Below are 15,429 nucleotides of genomic sequence, written 5' to 3' on the forward strand. Positions count from 1 at the left end.
TGAATATTACCCTTTGTATTTGACAAACTCATTAATGGAAAAATAAATTTTTTGCTAAATCATATTGTAATTTGTCTTCTAATGAAAAAATTGTGTTCTGCATTTTATCTTTTGCTTTTGACAAACACATAGACAGAGCAAAGTGGATATTTCCCTTCTCTTAATGCATATCATTGCATGTTCGCATTAAAGGAAATCATGTCCTTAGCATAAAAGAAAGAGATTTCAGTAAAAATAGTTAGCATAGCCAGTCTTGTCAACTACATAATTGTATATGTTATCAACAGTTCATAAGTTGTCAGGGTTAAAGTTAATTTGTTATAAGTGACTGAATCATGTCTGTAACATAAAAGTAAGAGAATTTCAACATAAACAACAAAGTGAATCTTGTAAACAACATAATTGTTTGTGTTGTCAACAGTTTATGATAAGTCAGGACAAAATATAATTTGTAGTAAGCAACTGAATTATGTCAGTAACGTAAAAGTACGAGAATTTCAGCTAAAACAATTAACATAGTTAGTCTTGTCAACAACATAATTGTATATGTTGTCAACAATTTATATGAAGGCATGGCAAAACATAATTTTTTGTAAGCAACTAAATCATGGTCGTAACATAAAAGAAAGAGATTTCAGTGAAAACAGTTACCACAGTCAGTCATGTTAACAACATAATTATATTGTTGACAGTTTATAACAAGGCATGGCAAACCATAATTTTTTTGTAACCAATTGAATCATGTCTGTCATATGAAAGAATGAGAATTACAGTAAAATTAGTTAGCATAGTCAGTGTTGTTAACAACATAATTGTATATGCTATCAACAGTTCATAACTTGTCAAGGTAATTTCATTAATGTTTTGTGTAAATTTGTGACAGACTAAACTAATAATTAGGACTTTTCCGGATTCAACTTGTCAATGCCGTGCTGACGTTAGTTGGCTTGATTCTATACTCCGTGAGAAATTTCCGCATCGCGATGTTATTGAATTGAGGCCCGTTATCCATGATTAGGACTCTGAGGACCCCAAATCGGGTGAGTATTTGGTTCCATAAGACTCTCACGATATCCTCCGTCTGGGTTCGCGTCAATGTCTTCGCTTCGACCCATTTGATGAAGTAATCTACGATTAGCAATAGCATGGTTTTCCCTCCAGGTCCCTTTAGGAAGGATCCTACTAAGTCAATCCCCCATTGTGCAAAAGGGAAGGGGCTCACGATTGGCGTTAGTTCGTTATGACATTTCATGTAGTCTTTGCCGTGCTTGTGACATGGCTCGCAGTATTTCGTATACTTTACGCAGTCCTTTAACATCTTTGGCCAATAGTATTCGGCAAGGGTTAATTGTCGCTGCAATGTTCTGGGGCCAGCAAGGTTTCCTGTTGGTCCTTCATACATCATCATCATCATCACATATTTATGTTCGTCTTCTGTCAGACAACGCCGTAAGAGATGTGCAAAGGATTGCCTATAAAGGAGGTCCCCAAGCATTATGTACATTGTCGCGTTGTGCTTGATCCTTCTTGCCTCGGTAGGGTCCTCAAGAAGTTTCTCGGTTCGGAGGTACTCGATGAATGGTTTCATCAAAGTATCTTCTTGGGCTATTCTGATTACTAATACCTTTGTTCCCTTGTCGGTACTTTTTTTTCCAATGTTTGGAAAATCACTCTGGGTGGCAAGTCCCTTTATCACCTTTGACATGGCGTCTGCCAACACGTTTTCTTCTCGCGGGATCCTGGTGATGGTAAACCTTTTGAACCGTCGGATCAGTTCCTTTGCCTTTTCCACATACTTGGCGATGTTGGTTCCTCTTATTTTGTAACCTCAGTTGATTTGGTTCACCATAAGTTGTGAGTCACTTTAGGTTTGTACGTTGGTGGATTTTTCTTTTAAAGCCATAATTAAGCCCGCCAGCAAGTCTTCATATTCTGGCTCATTATTGGTGACTGTGAATCCGAACGTAGTTGTTTGGAAGCTCTTTTCACCTTCTGAGCTGACCATGACAGCTCCTGCTCCACTCTGAGCCTCGCTGGAAGCTCCGTCCATGAAGAGGGTCCAAATCAGGTCGGGGTCGAGCTCTGTCATGGTGACAGAATACTCGGACATAAAGTTCGCCAAGGCTTGTCCTTTTATGGCACTCCTTGGAACATACTTTATGTCGAACTCGCAGAGCTCTACAACCCACTTTACCAATCATCCTGACAGATCCATCTTCTGTAGCACGGTTTTAAGTGGTTGATTCATTTGTACTACCATGGCATGAGTCTGGAAATACGGTTGTAGCTTTCTGACCGCCAAAACAAGCGCGTATGTTAGTTTCTCCGCCATGGGATAATTCAGCTCTGCTCTATTTAGCACTTTGCTGACAAAATATACGGGGTACATTACTTCGTTGATCGTTTTTATGACCACCGCGGAAACTACTTCTTTTGAGGCGGGCAAGTAGATAGTCAGCTCATCTCTTGGATTAGGCTGAGTAGTAAGGGTATATTCATCAGATGCGTCTTCAAGTTTTGAAAAGCTTGCTCCGCTTCCACTATCCGTTCAAACTGCGACATGTTCTGAAGAGTTTTGAAGAAAGGCCGAGTTTTATCTCTATCTTGCTCAGGATGCGCGAAAGGCAAGCCAGCCTCCATGTTCGTCAATAGACCTCCTTCGCGTGCGAGGGCTGGGCATGTCTATCAGAGCCGTGATTTTAGCTGGATTGGCTTCTATCCCTTAATGATTGACCATGAAACCAAGGAACTTTCCAGAAGTTACTCCAAGCACGCACTTTTCTGGATTCAACTTCATCTTGTAAGCTTGGAGCCTATCAAAGAGTAGCTTGAGATTAGGTATCAGGTCCGTTCGGACCTTACTTTTTACAATTATGTCATCGACATAGCATTCTACTGTTTTCTCGAGATGGTCTTCAAAGATTTTGTTGACCAGTCGTTGATATGTTGCCCTAGTGTTCTTAAGTCCGAAAGGCATCTGCTGGTAGCAGTATAGCCCTGATCGGTTAAGAAAGCGGTATGTTCTTGGTCATCCCAATGCATGGCTATCTGATGGTATCCTGCGAACGCATCTATGAAACTGAGCAATTCGTGTCCTGATGGGGAATCTACCAGCTGATCGATAGACGACAAGGGGGAGCTGTCTTTTGGACAAACCTTGTTCAAGATGGTATAATCCACGCACATCCTCCAAGTGTCATTCTTCTTTGGCATAAGCAGCACGTTGGCTAGCCAATCAGGGTGCCGCGCTTTTCGCATTACCCACTGAAGCTAGTAACTTCTCGACCTGTTTTGTGATTTTTGTTTGCTTTTCTAGCGCGAAGTTCCTTCTTCTTTTTGATAGGTCTGATGCCCTCCTTGATATTCAGCCTGTGCGTAATAATGAATGGGTCAATCCCTGGGACTTCGTTTGTTCCGAACAGGAACACTTGTCGGTCCGCCTTTAGGAGTGCGCCTAACTCCTTTAAAACAAAAAAACTGTGTAAAGCTTTTTCACTTTGTTAAAAAATTATATAATGTGGAAGTAGAACTAAGAAATCTAATAAGAAGATTGAACGTCATAAGATAAAGATACAACAAGAAGAACCTCACTAATGAGCTTCAAATAACTAGATCTAAAATTTAAAGATTTATTTCTCTAAACACTATACAAAGAGCAAACTTAGGAGTGTATGAAGACGAAGATTAAAGAAGATGAAGATGCAAATGAAGATGAAGTCGAGCATGTTGCTTGTGATGAAGATGAACATGATAAACGGGTTAATGAAGATGATGACAAGAAACCCTTTTCCGGCAAAACCCAGAAACTCAGCTTCGGCGAGGAGAGAGAAGGAAGACTTTTGTTTCCTAAAAAATGAGAGGAATGAGATGAGGGAAATGGGTAAATATGTCGATATATATAAGGACATAAGGGGTATTAAGCATAATGGACTACCTCAAGATGGGATTAATCGCACCAGGGATAGAACTATGCTTTGGCAAAGGGGCCCATGGTCCCCCCCCCCCCCCCCCCCCCCGACTTTTGAGTGTAGTTTACTTTTAAGTGCACATGTATGTTGATATTTCTCCATGATTGGTCTCTTATTTTTTAAGATTACAAAAAAAGTCCAACATTCAAGAACTTCCTAGTTTATCATGGGTTTTTGTGTTTTGTATGTTAACTAGGTATAGCTCGTGCCCTAAAGGAATGTTACCAGGGGCGGACCCATGTGTAGTCCAGACTGGGCAGTGGCCCAGTCTGGAATTTCTACAATTTAATGTAAACATTGAACCGAAATGAAGGATGACCTCGTTGGAATTTATCCATTCTGATGTAAAGATTGAACAGAACTGACGGATTAGCTTAATGGTTGCTTCCTTACCTAATGCCACGAAGGTCATGGTTTCGAATCCCTGGAAACCCAACTTTGCACTTTTTTTTTGCTCATTTTCTTCTTTCACCTAACTTTGTTTTGTCTCAATTCTCAAAAATGATTCCTATACTTTTACCAATTTCGAAAATAGCCCCTAAAGATAACTTTTTTGTTAGAGATTAAGTATTATCTTAATACCCTTTACCTTAAATTTTTAATATTATGGAAGATAAAGGTTGTTATAAGGGAGAACAAAAGATTTGGTACTTTTTACCACTCTCAATTTCGCCTTACATTTAAGGTCAATGTCTCTTCTTTTAGTCTTTCTCTCGGAGACGACGAATTTTTTTTGTACAGAGGGACTAGTCCTCCGTTGGTGAGCCTCGTTCTCTCTCTCCTTCTTCAAACTATTATCTACTTAGTTTCAGATAACAAAATATCAAGATTTGTACATAAATGTATAATAATTTGTGAAATCCGTACACATAAATAATATTTGCATGTTCGATTTATAGTACTTTAAACTTGCCCAGGCTAGCTGGAAATCCTGGTTCCGCCCCTGAATGTTACGCAAGGTTTTGTATATTGTACGTATAATATAAGGATAGAGAGAAATATGTTACGAGAGAGAAAAAAAATGGCAACAAAACTTAATAAAAAATAAAGCCACACTAGTATCACCACCGCAAGAGAGTTGTCCAAACACATTTCGGTTTTTTTCTGCTTCCATTACTTATTTCGTCCTCACAATCTTGCACTATTTTCAGTAGTTCTAACTGTATGCCAACCAATTCTCTTTAAGATAATCAAACCCATTTATTCTCACAATAAAATTTGTTTAAAGAAAAGGTGGGACTTTAAAAACATAGACAAAAGAAATTATGAGAGAATAATAGCAAAGAAACGTCAATTGGAATTAAATTAGTGTTCTTCAATCTCGACCCATCATTTTAAAGAAAATATTAGTTAAAAGATTGGAAGCCATCTCAGACTTTCGCCGTTGATGATGACCAAACCAAGATTATTGCAGCAATTTATCTGGAGTCTTCTCTCTTCACCACCCAATTGAGCAAAAGTTTTGTACGATGCAATAAAATGTCTTGAACATAAATAAGGATATAACCGCCCATATTTTAGCACATATACTTACCTAATAACAATATTACATAGATGATCATGTTTTAAACCATGACATATGGAAAAAAAAAATAATGTAGTAATAAAAGACAACCATATCTGAAATTCATGAATATATCTTCACATAAATAAAATGACCACAAAAAAAAAATTGACCATATGATTTATAACTGATAGAATTTTCAACTGCAAATTTTATGCAAGTAACTTTAAGTTCCAGGGCATGACATTAGTCAGAGAAAGTAAAAATTATAGTAACAAAATTTACAGATAAATTTATGCAAAGATAAGACTTTCACGTCGCTGCAAAGAAAAGAGTTGATCTATCAAGGAGGAAAGATGATAACATGTTCCGAAGTCCTAAACACATGGAGATAAACACAATCGATAAGTTATACCTATTGAGCTATGAATTATTAACAACTGTCACCTCTAGATATGCCCACCTTCTCTTTTTTGAGAGACGGGTTTAGTCAATTGTGGTCTTTGATATTAGAGAGTAGTTGTCAGTTGTCACAACGACAATTCGAATTATTTAGATTTTGTTGTAATTAAAATAATATAACTGATTAAAAATCATTGAAGTCACATATAAAAGATGTGTTCTAGTGCTTTCAGTTCTTGTCAACCTCGAGAGTAAGACATATAGGAATGCTAAAAAGATCCATGAGAAGGTTACTGATATGAAATAGGTTTCCCTTTTTTTATTTGCCTTTTGAAAAAGTTTTTATCTTTTACCCAGTCTGTGACTTCTAACTTCCATCGTTCATCTAAAACATGAAGGGTTGCATCATAAAACAGAATAGCGAAAGATATAAAAGAGGCATCATATCTCCAAGGTGTTAGCATCAGTGAAGTTTGGGCAACAAATTACCAATTAAGAAACACAATCAACAGGGCCCAAGTGTTAGTTCCGGATTAGAGGATTCCGAAATCCAACATAATTTGAACATCACTGATAGTAAGAAGCACTACCTGAACTTTACATTTTGTTGGCAAGATCCACTGCAAGCCTGACATCATTAATCTAAACATGTTACTTTCTCCTTAGTGATGACCCAAACGATAGGAAATTATGAAATTCGAAAAAAAAATAATTACTGCAATAATATTTATTGGGTTTTACCTGCCGACACCCAGCTTGTTTGTTTTTGTGTTTAAGAGTGTTATAAGCAGAAATAAAACTTTTGATTCTTTATAATAAAAAACAAATACAAAAGGGAAAAGGAAAATAAACCCCTTAGAGGAAGTTTAACCTTATAGAGAAGATCGAGACATGGTAAAAATGAAAACTTCAAAGACTGAGAGAAATAGGATCAGAAGGTAAGAGTGAGAAATGAAGAGAAAGAGAACTCATTAGCAACAAGAAACCAAAAGACTATTACAAACACCAAATGTCAAAAACAACCAAGTAAGCAAAATCCCTTTTGAAGAATCCCAAGATCGCTTGCAAGCGTCACGGAATGACTTACTTTTGTCGTGTCCATAGCAGGTAAGCTTCCAAAGTGGTCTCTCTTGTTAAGCAATTTGGCGTTTGTATGACTCGGGATCTCTGCTCCTATAAATATACATACATGAAATCAGCTTAACAAATACTGCCATAACAACTCAGTTTCTAACTCGGCAACTGATAGATTATCAAGGAAGCAAGAAAGTTGAAGACTTACATCACCTTATTGAGAAGATCCGGACATGGTAGAACTAAAAAACTTTGGAGAGAAATAGGATCAGAAGGTGAGAGTGAGAAATGAAGAGAGATAAAAATGGTATTGGAATGTGAATAGGAGAATAAGATGAAATATTGCAACCGTTTATGGGCACTAAAAATGATGCTGAAAATTTATTATGGGGATATTTCACTTCTGAAAGGTTAATGGTCAACAAAAGTTATAGTTAAGATTTATTATGGAGATATAAAGGTTGGAGGTTTAATGAGGGGGAGATCGATCTTGATGCTAGGATTTGAACATAAATGAAATGGGCGATCATGATTTATCATGTCGTTTTTCTTACTCAACAAAACACTTTGTTAAGGAGGTGAAAATTACAACGAATGGTTGGATTTGTCTTTCGGTTTGTTCCAGACATCACAAAACATTGTGTTTTATATAATAGATGGTATTTAAACTATACAATAGCGCTATGGAAACATACTCGAGGAAATAGAGTGACAAAATGAAATATTATCGGTTGCTAAACTTGAGCATAAGAATCTTATAAAGTCTCAACTACTCATCAATTATTGTTATTAAATACGAGACTTGACCATTTATAGTTGATAAGTTATTTTTCGTAAACACGACTTTGTACCACGAATCGTATATGACTGCAATTACTTTAATTTTGTAATCATTTGATTAATGATTTAAGAACGAATATTTTAAACCATCACTTTGACACTTTAAGGTGCTTGAAAATTTCTATTTCTCGTATATTTATAATCATATTAAGAGTTTAGGATCACATTTGGTGCCAACGACAGAAAAATATGTAGTGGTGCAATTATCATCTGAAAATATTATCTTATATTCTTAATGTAAATCATCAATTTGAAACAAATAACAAATCGTCATAAATTAGTGAAAAAAAAAATCAAATTCTACTTGTATGTCGGCCCCCTTAATTTCATATTTGGGTTCCGTTCCTGAATAGCATAGAGATTCCTATTTGGACTTGATTCCAATTATATTTGAAAGTTTAGGTTTTTTTTTTATTACAAATTTGAGTGGGTTTAATTTTATATTAGGGCTAAATTTTTGGACTTTTAACCAAAGAATTCTTAACTTTCATTGGTTCCAAATTATAATAGGACCCAAGAAATGAGCTCTGTAGTCTCTGTAAAATTCTATCTTCTTTCTCAAAAGTCTTAATCCATACCCACTGCACTCAAGAAATTTCGTCCTCCCACTTGCAACCTTTCACTCTGGGTCAAGTCACCCTCACAGAAACTGTGGGACCTTTCTTTTTGCCAATTTATTTGGACACCTCAAAAGGAGACACAGTTTGATCCTTCCCACATCTATGGAACATCTATACCTAAGGTAACTGCTGTAGTCCCATAGATATCCTTCCAAATTAAGCTGTACACGTGGCGAACACGAAGTACTACACGTTAAAAATCGACCGTTGTCAATTATTCTGAAAAATGACCGAAGAACGAGATATATCGAAATCTAATAAATCCAAGGGTCCATCAGTGAGAAAATGTGTGGATGTGAAAACGATTTCTTTCTAATGGGAAAGAAAACCAAAATTCTCTTATCGGAAAGTCATTTTATACGGTTTGGTAAGGCAGTAGAAAATTTGAGAAGAATCTCTAAAGGCGGTCATCTATATTATTTTCGGCACCTTTTTATACTCATGAATGGGGCGCCTTGATGATAAGACGAGGCGCTCTTAGATGTTCCCAAATTAAATCAAGGTTCTCTCACCTCCCGTCTTCCTCATTCTTCATTTAGGTTGGGTTTTCCGGATGGCATTTCTTAAAAGAAAGGGTGATGGATTTGCCGTCTTGAATCGTCAAATGGTAACAGATCTCTTCAACGAGGGTTTGATTTTGAGTGTGTTTTTTCTATCAACCATTTCGACTTTAATTTTGCTACCATAATTCTGAAACTAGGGTTTTCTTTCGTGATTTTTCAATTAGGGTTTGATTCCTGATCTCCATCAATGAATCTATTTAGAGTTTGAATCGGCATGAAAGGAATGTTCATTCAGAGAGATATATTTAGAGTCTGAATCATTACATGTTCAAAGCTTTAAATTTGGGAGGAATTAAAGATAGTAGTTTATGAGATTGTAGCTTTTGATTATTACTCCAAGGTGAAATTAGGGTTTTTAAATTCATGTTTCTACTACAATATTGTTGTTTATGAGATTGTTTCTTCACTTATTATTATACCAGAGATTGAGAGAGAAGTTTTATCATACCAAAGATCAAGAGAGAAGTTGAATGTTTTTAGACAGATAAAAACGAGAGAGAATCAGAGAAGCACACCCGCAGGGGATCAAGAGAGAGCGTGTCTTTGAGATTGTGGTAAAACAGTTCTCCCATCTTTTTAGTGGGAAAATTTGGATGCCTTTTTTTCAACCTTTTTTTCTGACGGAAATCGACTTTCTTACTTACTTGGCTTTAACAAGCAGCAGAAAATCGATTTTCGTAGATTTTCCCAAATGATTTTCTCACGTATCAAACAGACCCTAAGGGTGATGATTGTACAACTGCATCCCGAAAGTATTCTTGGGCCCCTTACTTTTACAATCTGACTCCAAAATTAACCTTGACTCTAAAATAACTATGGTAGTTTCTGGAGATTATGGCTCGCGTGGAGAAGAAATGATGGTGGGAACTCGAAAAAAAAAAAAATTGGTCTAAATTGTGTACCTCGGAAATATTTGTTGTTTCTCCAAAATAGTGGTTAAAGTAAATTACGTTACCAAACTAACATTTGACTTCTTTTCTATTTATAAGCAATTATTTTTCAAATATACTACGTATTAATATTTTTTGTTTTATTAAAGGAAAAGTACTTATATTTTCGGTTGTGAAACGAAATCTTAGAAGTCATCAATAAAGTCCTCACTTTTAACACTGAGGCCCAAGTCTGACAAAGACAAGATTTTACAACCGCATCCTGAAAGTATTTTTGGGCCCCTCACTTTTACAACTTGACTCCAAAATTAACCTTGACTTTAAAATACCTATGGTAGTTTCTGGAGATTCTGGCTCGTGTGGAGAAGAAATGGTAGTGGGAACTCTGAAAAATAAAAAAATAAAAATTGGTCTAAATTGTGTACCTCGGAAATATTTGTTGTTTCTCCAAAATAGTGGTTAAAGTAAATTACGTTACCAAACTAACATTTGACTTCTTTCCTATTTATAAGCAATTATTTATCAAATATGCTATTAATATTTTTTGTTTTATTAAAGGAAAAGTACTTATATTTTCGGTTGTAAAACGAAATCTTAGAAGTCATCAATAAAGTCCTCACTTTTAACACTGAGGCCCAAGTCTGACAAAGACAAGATTTTGTTTGTGGCAAAAAACTCTATTGAAACCCTTATCAAAACTAAACTTTCAAATTCAAATCTATCGAAACCTTTTTCAAGCTTGAATTTTGAAATCAATTCAAATAACTTTTAATGAAGTAACGAAATTGATGTATGGAACTCTTTTCAGACTTATCTATCTAACTAAACAAGTCTCAATTTAGTTTGACTGTCTCATACGTCTAAAACTAGCTTCTCACGATCTCATGCATAAACTAAAGATGAACTAGCTCGGGTTAGAGATATACCCCACTCGCTTTCCCACAGACTAAATTGACTGCCTTTATCCCGAAGATCAAGAGGTTCAACTGTAGCTCCTTTACTTGAGACACCCTAGCAATCGACTTGATCTCCGACCTTTAGAGTTAGCTAAAACCTTATTTGGCAATTAGACGAAGAACTCCTTCTTATATAGACTCGATAAACAGTTGGGATCTTTTGTCTCTTTCTCGCTCTCTCTCTTTCTCTTTCTTCCTCTCTCTAATTAAGTAGGCAGAGATGGAAAAGTCTTTTGAGTAAAATCCACATTTTTTTTATTCTATTAAGGTCCTTATATAGAAATCCTAAAGTCAAAATAGGATTCAATAAGGACCACAGAAAAAGTAAGACTCAAAATCTCATTCGAGTGGAATTCCCATATGGCAGTTTATCACACCTGTAATTCCTTTTCCTTTTCCATAGTAGTGGCGGCCAAGACAACCCATATGTGGGCTTGGCCTGGTCGACCCCTTTGCATGGGTTGGGCCTACTACCCGACCACTCCTTTAGGCTCGAGCACTTGACCCCGCCTGTGTTGTCTTTGTCTGGTTCTTAACCTGACCATTTAGACATTCTTAGATGGATATAATTCCATCCCTTTTATCTATGTTCCCTCTAGTTACATCTTTCGATCAAATCGACACTCATTGGTGTAACCCGTTGTAGGACCTGGTCGAAGCTAGTCGTGAATCATCCAAGTGATTCACCGATCGTAGTTGGTTTCTTGCTAAATATTACGATCCCTAAAACGACTTGACTTGATATCTCCTTCACCATTTGTCCCATGCAACAAATTGAGCGCATTTCCATCTTTGTCGAAGGACATCTCTTTTAAATTATGCTGTGAATTTTAACCCCATTCACTGTATTTTTCTACGCACTGTCGACGAGGTGGCTTATTGGTCAGGCTGATGAAGTAAGAGGCATTTACTTATGTACGGCTTCTTCAACACTTTCTTTACATAAGTAACTTAATTTTTGGCATCGCCGACTTGGACATCTTAGTTTAGGTCGTAACATTTTCTTTCCATATAATATATGTTTATGAAATTTTCTAATTTGGATAATTTTTTTCCCTATGAAACAACAAGCTAAATTGTTTTTCCTTTTTAATTAGTACATGTTAATATTTGGAGACCATTTTCAATTTCGCCTCTCACAAATAAAAATTATTTTCTCACATTTTGATGACTTTCTTCGTTATATTTTGACATTTTTAATGCAACCCAAGCCTGAAACAAAACATTTTTCTTGACCCCTTTTTTTATTTTCCTATTAAACTATATCAGAATTCGGTAAAGTCAATCTCCTCTACTTTGGTACCTTCTAATGATGGTCCCATTCAGTCTTTCTGTTCCGACAATGGAGTTGAGTTTTTGATCAATGACGTTCACTATTGGTTCATATATAATGAAATTATCCATCAACATAGTGGCATTTACATCCCTAAACAAAATGGGGTCGTCAAGCGCAAACATCATCATCTACTTGGCGTTACTTGTGCTATTTGTTTCCAGTCTCTTCTCCCCTTTTCCTTTTGGGGTGAGTGTCTTAAAACGACCACTTATCTCATTAAAAAATTGCCTTAAAATTGTTCTTATATATCTCCCAATGAGATTTTGTATGACAGTCCTCCACATTCCACTCATCTCCGTGTATGATTTCGTCCCTCAACAAATTTAATGTGCAAGCAGAACCTTTGTTGGTTACTATCCAACATTAAGGGTTGCACCATTTATGATCTAGAGATTAAAATCCTCTATGACTCTCGCAATGTTTGATTTCTTAAAGACAAGTTCTCTAATTCTTTTATTCCACTTGATCCCTCTGAATCTTGGACGTCCTCCCCTTTTCCTCTCCATCTTTCAGATGACAACAGTGCATGTCTAACTGATGACTCTCGCTCTTCTCCAACACGGATCGACAACCATCTTATTTCAACTTTTGGTAGACCCACTCTCCCCCGTTCGGTTCTTCCTCCAATGAAGTTCTCACCACCCACTCATTGTGTTTTCCATGAAGGATGTATCCGTTCGGTCTGAAGGAGATGTCCTTCTGAAGAAGTGTCTTTCGACCAAGGTAACAATGCGATCAATTTGTCAACTAGGATAACGATGAACTAATCATGTAGATCATCTAATCCGGTTCAATTAGGGGTCGTAATGCTTTGCTAGAAGCCGCTTACGATCGTCGGATTACTTCGGTAATTCGCAGCTAAAATAAACTGGATCCTACAACGGGTTACACATAAGAGGGGTGGCTTGATCAGAGAGATTTGACTAGTCGGAGCTAGGTTAAGGATGGATTAGATCCAACTAAATAAGCCAAAAAGGTTCGAATAGAGATTCGGAACAAAGATAGAATGAATCGGGCTCAAGAAAGAAGCCCGGTTAAAGGCTCATGATTAGCCGGCCATGTTATGGCCGACTAATGCATGTGGGCCAGCCAAAACAGGCCCATAAAGGTGTTATGTCCGGCCACAAGCAAGGGAAACCCTAATTAGGGTTTAATCCTAATTAAGGAATCCTAATGAGATAAAAGGCTATCTCATGCCTATCTTTTCTGAGGGACTTTAGGATTCTTTATTTGAGTAGTATTCTACTAAGGTAATGCCTATATAAGGACCATTGAGAATTAAGAAAAGGGGTGGAATTTTCTCTGAAACAATCATCTCTCTCACACATAAAAGAGAAAGAAGATTGAAGAGAAAAAGCTCTCATTCTATCTTTCTAGTCAAGAAGAAAGGTTCTTCTCAACCTTCCATTAAAGTCCTAGCAGTCATTAAGGAAGGGAGATCAAGTTAACCTACTCGGTGTCTCAAGTAGAAGAGCGACAATTGGAGCTCTGGATCTTCACACGCTATTGAAAAGGTTCGAGGGATAATTGCGTTAAAGGTTAGTTTTTCCCGATTCCAGTCCTTATTAGTTCTTGCATATGATCCTGGATAACTAGTGTTAAACATTAGATGTTTGAGATTCCTCTTTCAACATTAGTTAGTGTATTAGATACATACGAAACCCAACATTCGAGGCATTGTGGACGAGTTGGGTGATTGGTCTAGTTATTAAGTACGGGGTTATGTATGGCTTCTTCACAATTTTTTTTTAAATAGGTCACTCGATGTTTGGTATCGCAGACTTGGACACCTTAATTTAAGTTGTTTGCATTTTCTTTCGAAATAATAAAAATTTATGACATAATCTAATTTGGATGATAGTTTTGCCTCTGACAAAACAAGCTAAGTTTTGTTTTACTTCTAGTAATTTAATAAGTACTTTTCTTTTTCCACTAGTACATATTTATATTTGGGGACCATTTCCAATTTTGCCTCTCACAAATAGAAAATATTTTCTCACACTAGTTGATGGCTTTTTCTTTTTACTGGGACATTTTTATTGGAACCGAACTTTAAAGTAAAACATTTTATTCAATCCTCTCTCGATTTTACGATTAAATAATACTAGAAGTCTATCAAGTCCATCTCCTCTTCAGGGTTTTCGTTCTTATAATGGGGCTAAGTTTTTAATCAATGAAGTTCGATCTTGGTTCACATCTAATGAGATTATCCATCAGAGTAGCTGCATTGCCCCCTGAACAAAATGGGTTGTTAAGAGCAACACCTCATCATCTACTTGATGTTGCTCGAGCTATATGTTCTCAGTCTAATCACCCCTTTCCTTTTCGGGTGAGTGACTTAAAATGACCACTTATCTCACTAACAAATTGCCTTATCAAGATTTATCCTATAAATCTCCCCATGAGGTTTTATTCGATACTCCCCCGCATTCCACCCATCTCCGCTTATTTGGTTGTGTTTGTTTTGCCCATAATGTTTGTCCCTAAAACATATTTGATAGGCAAGCAAACAACTAAATATTTTTGTTGGTTACCGATCTGGTATTGAGGGATACACTGTTTATGGTCTCGAGAATAAAATCCTCTACGACTCTCCTACTGTTACATGAAAACAGGTTCTCACTCCCTCCCACCCCTCCCCCCACACCCCCCATCCCCCACCCCCCCACCCCCCCCCCCCCCCTCACCATCTGAGTATTGTCGTCTCCTAATGTTTTAAGTGGAATCTCGGACATCTAGTACGTTAAACATTAGGTTTCTAAGATCTTATGCATAAACTAATATTGAACTAGCAAGTAAGAGATATACATTATATCACTTCCATCGAATTAAATTGATCGTCGTTTCGCTACTCCTCCACTCGAGACACCCAAGTAATGGACTTGATCTCCCGTCTTTCAGGCTAGCTAGAACTCCACAAAGCAGTTAGAGGAAGAATAAATTATTCTTTTAGACTAGATAGATAGCTTGAGATATCCTCTCTCTCTCTCTCTTTCTGCTTGATGTGTTAGAGATAGAAGTCCTCTTTAGAGAAATCCACACCTTTTTATGTTTTAATGATGTGTTTATATAGAAGGGTCCATGGGTTTTTAAAGTCTTATCTTGCCAAAAAATGGATTTTTAGTCCTTCATGTGTTTGGTCCATACTACCCTCAACATGACAAATCCACTACCCAGTACATCCCTCCCAACTTACCGCTCAAAAGAAACCCTAATAGGGGAATGATCGATTTTCTTTCTAGATATCTCTCGGTGATTACCTCTCTCGCTTGAGCA

At 36.8% G+C, this 15,429-nt stretch overlaps 1 long non-coding RNA gene across 1 annotated transcript; it reads right to left on the bottom strand.

Annotated features, from left to right (window-relative positions):
• Positions 1-6,658: 6,658 nt before the first annotated feature.
• LOC147543788 (uncharacterized) lies at positions 6,659-7,394 on the bottom strand. Its single transcript, XR_015223810.1, has 2 exons — positions 7,157-7,394; positions 6,659-7,047 (listed from the first exon to the last, which is right to left on the bottom strand). It is a non-coding gene; the product is annotated as an uncharacterized LOC147543788 (long non-coding RNA).
• Positions 7,395-15,429: the final 8,035 nt, after the last annotated feature.

Source organism: Eschscholzia californica, unplaced genomic scaffold, assembly GCF_041429995.1.
Source record: "Eschscholzia californica isolate CP2 unplaced genomic scaffold, dmEscCali1.0.p SCAF_4, whole genome shotgun sequence".
NCBI classification, from domain to species: domain Eukaryota; kingdom Viridiplantae; phylum Streptophyta; class Magnoliopsida; order Ranunculales; family Papaveraceae; genus Eschscholzia; species Eschscholzia californica.